The 10,081-nt window shown below is 44.8% G+C and overlaps 3 pseudogenes; all 3 read left to right on the forward strand.

Moving 5' to 3' along the window:
- Nucleotides 1–4,598: 4,598 nt before the first annotated feature.
- LOC143959178 (5S ribosomal RNA) lies at nt 4,599–4,717 on the forward strand (annotated as a pseudogene).
- Nucleotides 4,718–5,004: 287 nt separating this feature from the next.
- LOC143959129 (5S ribosomal RNA) lies at nt 5,005–5,123 on the forward strand (annotated as a pseudogene).
- Nucleotides 5,124–5,898: 775 nt separating this feature from the next.
- On the forward strand, nt 5,899–6,017 carry LOC143959219 (5S ribosomal RNA; annotated as a pseudogene).
- The last annotated feature ends 4,064 nt before the right edge of the window (nt 6,018–10,081 follow it).

Below are 10,081 nucleotides of genomic sequence, written 5' to 3' on the forward strand. Positions count from 1 at the left end.
CCAGCAGGATGGAAACACCTATCAACCCTCAGAATCAGACATATAAGGTTTTTTGGAGGAGATAGCTCTCCCGGCCCTTTCCCGGGAACAACTACAATCTTTAAATGCACCAATCTCACCACTAGAAATACAGAAAGCAATCCACTCTCAACCGATTGGCAAATCCCCAGGCCCAGATGGGCTACCCAATGATTATTACAAAACATTTGCCTCCACTCTAGTGTCTCCTCTAAAAGATACATTTACTCATGCAATACAGACATTTTCGTTCCCCCCCTGAAATGCTTAAAGCATACATTGTCACTATACCCAAACCGGGGAAAAGCCCTGATGAACCCACCAATTTCCGTCCGATTTCTCTTTTAAATACAGATGTTAAATTATACGCTAAAATAATTGCCCAGAGACTAGCCCAGCTTATTCCTCTTTTAAAATTTAATCCTGACCAATCGGGTTTCACACCTGGTAGGCAGCCATCGGACGCAACTCGCAGGGTGGTGGATATCCTCCACTGTAAAAATTCCTGTCGGACGCCTTCTCTGCTCCTATCTTTGGATGTGGAGAAGGCGTTTGACAGGATACACTGGGAATACATGGTCCATACCCTTAAAAAGTTTGGCCTTGGGGGACCTATATTGTCAGCCATATTAGCCTTATACTCCTCACCTTCCGCACAAGTATACACATCCAATACACTATCGCGATCCTTTACAATCTCCAACGGGACTAGACAGGGGTGCCCCCTCTCCCCTTTTATTTCCAACCTTCTTATGGAGCCCCTAGCGGAAAAAATTAGATCCCACCCAAATATCACAGGTTTCTCTTTCCCCAATCATACTCATAAAATAAACGTATTTGCCGACGATGTTATTTTATTCCTAACCTCCCCGTCACATTCCTTAATCAATGCCCACATAGTCCTTAACGAATTTCGTAAAATCTCCTATTATAAAGTTAATTTCACCAAATCACTAACTCTCCCTATACATGTCCCACCTGCTCTTCAAAATCGACTACAACTCCAATTCCCCTACTCATGGACTGCAGAACAAATAACTTATCTTGGCTTCCAAATTACCAAAGACCCCTCTAAATTAGCAGATACTAACTATCATGCCCTTATAAAGAAATTAACCTTACAAACCGCTCGACTTGCCAAATCCGAATTAACATGGTCTGGACGCCTAGCGTCTTTTAAGATGTTACTTCTTCCCCAAATCTTATACATCTTCCGCACCCTCCCAATACCCCTCAAGACCACCCATTTAAAAGCACTAGATTCCATACTGACAAAATATATCTAACTAAAAAAAAAACTGAGATGTACCACAGTCATATTAGCTAAACAAAGAGGGGCAGGGGGTATGGGGTTCCCAGTCCTGCTGGACTACTACCGTGCATCTCTGCTCACTCAACTTAGAACATGGTTCCTATGTGGAGCGGACATTCCGTGGTGCAAACTAGAACAGACCCTAAGCCCCACCAGAGATCTTTCTCACCTTCTTTTACTTGATAGTTGGAGCCATGTTCCTTTACAAAACTTACCCATGACCCTCCGGGCCTCATGAAAAGCTTGGAGGGATCTATGTGGTGCCTTAACCCCGTCGGATAAACAAATAGAAATACCAATACCCCTGGTTACAATTGAAGGTGCTATTCCAAACAGACTTATTAATTGGACGTCCAGGGGGATTACCCAGTTAAGTGATATGTTCCATAACGACTTCCTAAAAACATTCCCACAGCGGCAAGAACAATACGGTCTTCCAAGTAATGAAACGTTACACATATGATCAGATCTCCCATCTCTTAAAACCGTTAGGGGTTCATCATTTATATATTCAAGAAGCTGCTTGGAAATTTTTCACAGTCTCTGCTGCTACCCCAAAAGGGATCTCCATTTTTTTACACGCTTTTTCAACGCAAAACCACCTTTATTAAATCAGTACCATTTCAGAAATGGGAGACAGAAATGCAGACCACATTCACATCTCAACAATGGAAAAAAGCCCTAAACACTGTGTATAAATCATCAAAGTGTGTGAATCACTGGGAATTGACTCACAAAATCACATTGAGATGGTACTTGACTCCATACCGTCTTCATACGTTTTTTCCAGGTCATTCCTCTTTATGCTGGAGGGGATGTGGAGAGGTGAGTAACGTTATGCACATCATGTGGACCTGTAAACATATAACTAGTTTTTGGAATGCTGTGTTTCGATTAATTTCCTCTATTACCGGGTTGATTACATATCCAAAGAACAGCTTGGCTCTATTTAATCTGGGAATTGAGGTATTTCCGCCAGATTTTCGCACGGTGGTTACACATATACTGATTGCGGCTAGATTACTTATTACTAGGAAGTGGAAAAGTGATGTTCCCAAAAACATTTCGGACATATATCCTATCATACAAACACACTACAAATGGGGAAGCCTTATGGGCTGTAAAATCAGGTTCCAAGAGACAGATTGATGGTAGGTGGAAATGCTGGCTGGAAAAATTTCCACAGTAGTCGTGAGATTATACTAGTAAATACTGAAGTTTGCCCAAAAGGGTGAGTCCATTACTTTCAAGAGATAAGGCAGGAAGTTATTTATGCTGTACCATAGCGGATATATACCTATAGGTCCATACTGGAGGTCCAAATTGGTAATATAATACTCTTCAGATTATATTTTGTTAGAGGATTTATTGCCAGACCACTTAAATCCCGGTCTTGGTTTTTCTCAGTTCTCTTTTTCTTTTTCTATGGTCTTCTTTTTCTTTCACCTTTTCTATATATCTGCTTTCCTAACTTAGAGGCGTATATATCCTTTTACGTGTAAAGGAAAGTCTGCAACTGTTAAGTACTACATTAATCACCTGTAAAAAATTTTAATCAATGCTGTTGACTATTGATCCAAATGTTCCATGTGTGATATATGTATACTGGCTCAAGATTTACTGCTGATTATTGATACTATCATGACATTATGGAATTTTATACACCTATAACGACCTCTTGTAACAAATATGTATGGAAATTTATACTTCTGTTATGTTCTGAAAATATTTCTAATAAAAACTAAACTGAAAAAAAAAAAGAGGGTTGAAGGTGCCCAAAGAGATTGCCTATGGCCACATCACCCTGAAAGCGCACCATGTCATCTGATCTCGGAGACTAAGCAGTGGCGGTCCTGGTTAGTACTTGGATGGGAGACCACCTGGGAATACCAGGTGCTCTAGGAATTTTTTTTTTTTTTTTGCCGTTGACTTGTTTTTACTTTGTTTTCCATGGTGGCAGTCTTGGCGTTTGTCAAGAGGGTTGAGGGTGCCCAAAGAGATTGTCTATGGACTCATCACCCTGAAAGCGTCTGATCTCAGAGGCTAAGCAGATTCAGGACTTGTTAGTACCTGGATGGCAGACCGCCTGGGAATACCAGGTGCCATATGCTTCTTTTTTTTTTTGGCATTAGTTTGTTTTTTTCCCTTGTTTACCAAGGTGACCATCTTGACGTTTTTCAAGAGAGTTCAGGGTGCCCAAAGCTATTGCCTAAGGCCACATCTCCCTTAAAGCAACCGATCTTGTCTGATCTCGGAGGCTTAGCAGGGTCAGGCCTGGTTAGAACCTGGGTGGGAGACCCCCAGGAATACCATGTGCAGTAGGTTTCTTTTTTTTTTTGGCGTTGACTTGTTTTTTTCCTTTGTTTCCCAAGGTGACCATCTTGGCGTTTGTCAAGAGGGTTGAGGGTGCAGAAAGAGATTTCTTACAGCCACATCACCCTGAAAGTGCTCGATCTTGTCTGATCTCGGAGGCTGAGCAGCGTCTGAAATGGTTAGTAACAAACGGGAGACCTCCTGGGAATACCCAGTGCCACGGGCTTCTTTTTGTTTTTTGTTTTTTTTTTGGCGTTGACTTGGCGTTGAGGTGACCATCTTGGCGCTTGTCAAGAGGGTTGAGGGTGCCCAAAGAGATTGCCTATGGCCACGACACCCTGAAATCAACCGATCTTGTTTGATCTCAGAGGCTAAGCAGGGTCGGGCCTGGTTAGATCTGGATAGGAGACCCCCAGGAATACCATGTGCCGTAGGTTTGGCATCAACTTGTTTTTTTCCCTGGTTTCCCAAGGTGACCACTGTAGCGTTTGTCAAGAGGGCTGAGGCTGTCCAAAAAGATTGCCTATGGGCACATGACCCTGAAAGAACCTGATCTCAAAGGCTAAGCAGGGTTGGGCCTGGTTAGTAGCTGGATGGGAGACTGCCTGGGAATACCCATTGCCACATGCTTCTTTTTTTTTTTCTTTTTTTTGGCGTTGACTTGTTATTTCCCTTGTTTCCCAAGGTGACCATCTTGGCATTTTGTCAAGAGGGTTGAGCATGCGCAAAGTGGTTGCCTAAGACCACATCACCCTGAAAGCGACAAATCTCGTCTTATCTCAGAGGCTAAGCAGCATCGGGCCTGATTTATACCTAGTTGGGAGACCGCCTGGGAATACCAGGTGCCGTAAATATTATTATTATTTTTTTTTGGTGTTGACTTGTTTTTTTCTCTCGTTTCCCAAGGTGACAATGTTGGTGTTTGTCAAGAGGGTTGAGGGTGCCCAAAGCAATTGCCTATGGGCACATCACCCTGAAAACACCCCATCTCATCCGATCTCGGAGGTTATGCAGGGTCGAGCCTGGTTAGTACCTGGATGGGAGACCGCCTGGGAATACCAGGTGCCGTAGGTTTATTTTTTTGGTGTTGACTTGTTTTTTTCCCTTGTTTCCCAAGGTGACAATCTTGGCATTTGTCAAGAGGGTTGAGGGTGCCCAAAGAGATTGTCTACGGGCACATCACCCTAAAAGCGCCCCATCTCACCGCATATCTGAGGAGAAGTAGGGGCGGGCCGGGTTAGTACGCAGATGGGAGAGCGCCTGGGAATACTAGGTGATGTAGGTTTCTTTTCTTTTTTTCTCTTTTTACCCATGGATACCATCTTGGCATTTGTCAAGAGGGTTGAAGTTGCACAAAGATTGCCTACGGCCACATCACCCTGAAAGCGCACCATCTCATCTGATCTCGGAGACTAAGCAGTGGTGGGCCTGGTTAGTACTTGGATGGGAGACCGCCTGGGAATATCAGGTGCTATAGGCTTCTTTTTTTTTTCTTTTTGGCATTGACTTGTTTTTTTCCCTTGTTTCTCAAGGTGACCAGCTTGGCGTTTGTCAAAAAGGGTTGAGGATACCCAAAGAGATTGCATACAGCCATATCACTGTGAAAGCGCCCAATCTCATCTGATCTCGGAGGCTAAGCATGGTCGAGCCTAGTGATCATCTTTGCGTTTGTCAAGAGGGATGAGGTTGCCTATAGAGATTGCCCATGGGTAGGGTCGGGCCTGGTAAGTACCTGGATGGGAGATCACCTAGGAATACAAGGTGCTGTAGGCTTCCTTTTTTTTTCATTTGGGCGTTGACTTGTTTTTTCCCTTGTTTCCCCAAAGTGCATTTTGGCATTTGTCAAGGGGGTTGACGGTGCCCAAAAAGATTGGCTACGGCCACATCACCTTGAAAGCGCCCCATCTTGTCTCACCTCAGAGGCTAAGCAGGGGCTGAGCCTGGTTAATACCTGGATGGCAGACCGCCTGGGAATACCAGGTGCCGTAGGCTTATTTTTTTTTGCGTTTACTTGTTTTTTTCCCTTGTTTCCCAAGGTGACTATATTGGCGTTTGTCAAGATGGTTGAGGGTGTCTGAAGAAATTGACTATGGCCACATCACCCTCAAAGTGACTAATCTCGGAGGCTAAGCATGGTCAGGCCTGGTTAGTACCCGGATGAGAGACTGCCTGGGAATACCAGGTGCCATAGGCTTCTCTTTTTTTTCTTTTTTTGGCTTTTTTTTTCAAGAGGGTTCAGGGTGCCCAAAGCGATTGCCCATGGCCACATCTCCCTGAAAGCAACTAATCTCATCTGATCTCGGATGCTTAGCAGGGTTGGGCCTGGTTAGAACCTGGATGGGAGACCCCCTAGGAATACCAAGTGCTGTAGGTTTCTTTTTTTTTTGTTGTTGACTTGTTTTTTTCCCTTGTTTCCTAAGGTGACCATCTTGGCGTTTGTCAAGAGGGTTGAGGGTGCCGAAAGACATTGCCTATGGGAACATGACCCTGAAAGCGCCTGATCTCGGAGGCTTAGCAGGGTCGGGCTTGGCTAGAACCTGGATGGGGAGACCCCCTGGGATTATCAAGTGCCGTAGGTTTCTTTTTTTTTTTTTCTTTGGCGACGATTAGTTTTTTTCACTTGTTTCCCAAGGTGACCATCTTGGAGTTTCTCAAGAGGGTTGAGGGTGCCGAAAGAGATTTAATACGGCCACATCACCCTGAAAGTGCCTGATCTTGTCTGATCTCGGAGGCTGAGCAGCGTCTGCCCTGGTTAGTAGACATGGACGCCGTCGATAAATTCATTTCGTTCTGTTCCATTTTGATTCGTAATAAAATTAATTCGTACTTCGTATTTCGTGCCCGAAATTCCGTTCTGTTTCGTACGAAATACGAATTGTCGTTAACGTGTACGAACGTTCTTTACGATAAATTTAAAGGCAAAAACATTGCTCATTATGCTTATTATGACTTGCAGAAGACTTCTGTGATAGAAGTCAATGTAAGTTGCCTGAAGACATCAGTGAAGGACGTTCATCCTCTCTGGGCAGGCTGCCAAGAAAAGAACAAAATGATACAATGTTTCTTCTTCAATGGGCTGAACTCCATGTGTAGAAGTTCTCAGTTTAACCATTTAAAGACTAAATCTTTTCTGACACTTGTTGCTTACAAGTAAAAATCCAGTAGGTCTTTCAAACGCAAGTTAGCCCTTTTTTTTTTCAGTCGACCTCTAGGGAGCAGTGACATTAGTAGCGTGACATACAGCAATGACACCTGCACCGTGATAGAGTGATCTGACAACAGCACCGTGATAGAGAGCACTGACATCAGCAGCGTGACATACAGCAATGACACCTGCACCGTGATAGAGAGCACTGACAGCAGTGTGACATACAGCAATGACACCTGCACCATGATAAAGGGCTAATTTGCATTTGAAAGACCTCTGCACAAATACCACGTCACAAAATATTGCAACAACCGCTATTTTATTACCTAGGGTCTCTGCTAAAAAAAAAATATATAATTTTTGGGGCTTCTGAGTGATTTTCTAGCAGAAAATACTGGATTTTTACTTGTAAGCAACAAGTGTCAGAAAAGATTTAGTCTTTAAATGGTTAAACTGAAAACTTCTACACACGGAGTTCAGCCCATTGAAGAAGAAACATTGTATCATTTTGTTCTTTTCTTGGCAGCCTGCCCAGAGAGGTTGAAAGTCCTTCACTGATGTCTTCAGGCAATTTACATTGACTTCTATCACAGAAGTCTTCTGCAAGTCATGATAAGCATAATGATTGAGATCCGGAATTCGTAAACAAAAGTTCGTATTCCGTACAGAATTCGGACGCACGGCAATTTGTATTTCGGATCCTCCCGAACGTACAAATTTTGAGAAATTCGTACGAATTTGCGATTCGTACGAAACGAAGCGCACATGTCTACTAGTTAGTAACAAATGTGAGACATCCTGGCAATAACCAGTCCCATTTGCTTCTTTTTTTTTTTTGGGCGTTGACTTGTTTTTTCCCCTACTTTCCCTAGGTGACCATCTTGGTGCTTGTCAAGAGGGTTGAGAGTGCCCAAAGGTATTGCTTATGGCCACGACACCCTGAAAGCAACCAATCTCGTTTAATCTCAGAGGCTAAGCAGGGTCGGGCCTGGTTAGTACCTGAGTGGGAGACCGCCTGGGAATACAAGGTGCCGTAATTTTTTATTTTTTTGCCGTTGACTTGTTTTTTTCCCTTGTTTCTCAAGGTGACCATCTTGGCGCTTGTCAAAGAGGGTTGGGGATACCCAAAGAGATTGCCTACGGCCATATCACCGTGAAAGCGCCCAATCTCGTCTGATCTCGAAGGCTAAGCAGGGTCGGGCCTAGTGACCATCTTTGCATTTGTCAAGAGGGATGAGGGTGCCCAAAGAGATTGCCTATGGGCTGGGTAGGGCCTGGTTAGTACCTGGATGGGAGACCGTCTGGGAATACCAGGTGCTGTAGGCTTTTTTTTTTTTTTTTTAGAGTTGACCTGTTTTTTATTTCTGGTTTCCCAAGATGACCTTCTTGGCATTTCTCAAGAGGGTTTTGGGTGCCAGAAGAGATTGCCTCTGGCCATTCCACTCTGAAAGCACCCAAGCTCACCTGGCCTTGAAGGCTAAGCAGAGATGGGCCTGTTTAGTACCTAGATGGGAGACCGCCTTTTTTTGTGGTTCCCCAAGGTGACCATCTTGGCATTTCTCAAGAGGGTATTCCCAGGCGGTCTCCCATCTAGGTACTAATCAGGCCCGTCCCTGCTTAGTATCAGATGCTTTCAGGGTGATGTTGCCATAGGCACTCACTTTTGGCACCCTCAACCCTCTTAACACCAAGATGGTCACCTTGGGAAACAAGGGAAAAAAAGAAGTCAACTATGCCATATTAGCACCTAAAGAAATGAGATAGGCAGTCATAAACTAAAAGATGCGTAAATTCCAGAAAATGTACCATCGTTTTCAGATGCTATAACATTTGCGCAAACCAATAAATATACGCTTATTAACATTACCAAAGACATGTGGCTGAATAAATTTTGACCTTAAAGTATGAATAAAATTGAGTTTATTGGATTTTTCTTTTAACAAAAAGCAGAAAATATAAATTTCTTTCAATATTTTAGATTTTTCCGTTTATATCGCAAAAAAAATAAAAAATTGCAGAGGCAATCAAATACCTTCAAAATAAAGCTCTATTTGTGGGAAAAAAGGATGACCTACGTGACCCACACTGACCTACCCGACACACGCTGACCTACCTGACATACATACACTGACCTACCTGACATACATACACTGACCTACGTGACCCACACTGACCTACCCGACATACATACACTGACCTACCTGACCCACACGACACACTCTGACCTACCTGACATACATATACTGACCTACACGACACACACTGACATACACTGACCTACCTGACACACACTGACCTGGTACCTGACATACAAACTTGCTTGACCTACCTGACCAGGAGGAGATAGACTTCATTTGTTCAGGTACTACAGCAGCAGCTCATCCGTGGTGCTGGTGTGCAAGGCAGCCAGAGGAGAGCCGCCCACCCAAGTGGGTATTGATGTGGTGCGGCCGCCGCATTGTCATTTCTGCTGCCTTCTTCCTGCTCCAGGACAGCGAGCTGGGAGAGGACTAAGATTGGAGGAGTGTAGGCTAAGGGAGCCGCTGCGAATGCTGCTCAGGGTGGCGACGTCATCCCTTTCTCTCCCTCCTGGGCTCTACACTACACGCTACCATAACAGCTGCGGGACAATCCAGACCAGAAGTCGTAGGCCAGGCCCCATGAGCACTAGCGCGGAGGAGGAGGAAGTGCAATCCTCCTCTGCTTTGAATGTTGGGCAGTGTGGGCACAGTGGGCAGTGATGTTAATGGTTGCTAGCCGCCAGGCGGCTATAGCAATCAGTGACCAAGAGTAAAGTCGGGTGGAAGCGGGGCAGAGCTAAAGCTGGAGCCAACCATGGCTCAGTCTGCCCCTGTTCCCTGCATTCTGGACCGAGACTCAAGACTCTGGGCTATTGGTCCCAGACTATGGCCACCCCCTAAAGACGCCTCTGTTTGTCCCCAAAGTAGGGACGTACATCAGAATGCAATGGTCGGCAAGTGGTTAAAGCGAAGCAGTGCCGAATTGCAAAAAGTGCTCTGGTATTTGGCCAGCCAAATGGTCCGGCGCTGAAGTGATTAAATGCCCAAAATGGTCCTTGGTGACTAAAAAAGGCACACTCCGAGGACCTTTTTGGCATTCAAAGGTCAGGTGACCAGGGGCGGACTGACAACTAATGGGGCCCCCAGGCAATAGAAGCTCATGGGGCCCCCTTGGGCGCCACACCTGCACAGGCAGACACGGGGGGAGCACACAGGGGGGAAACTGGAGGAAGAATGCACACGCTCACACAGGGACACACACACACACAG

The sequence above is a fragment of the Lithobates pipiens genome, unplaced genomic scaffold, assembly GCF_037356315.1.
Source record: "Lithobates pipiens isolate NorthernLeopardFrog02 unplaced genomic scaffold, aLitPip1_a1.2 Scaffold_67, whole genome shotgun sequence".
Classification (NCBI taxonomy): Eukaryota; Metazoa; Chordata; class Amphibia; order Anura; family Ranidae; genus Lithobates; species Lithobates pipiens.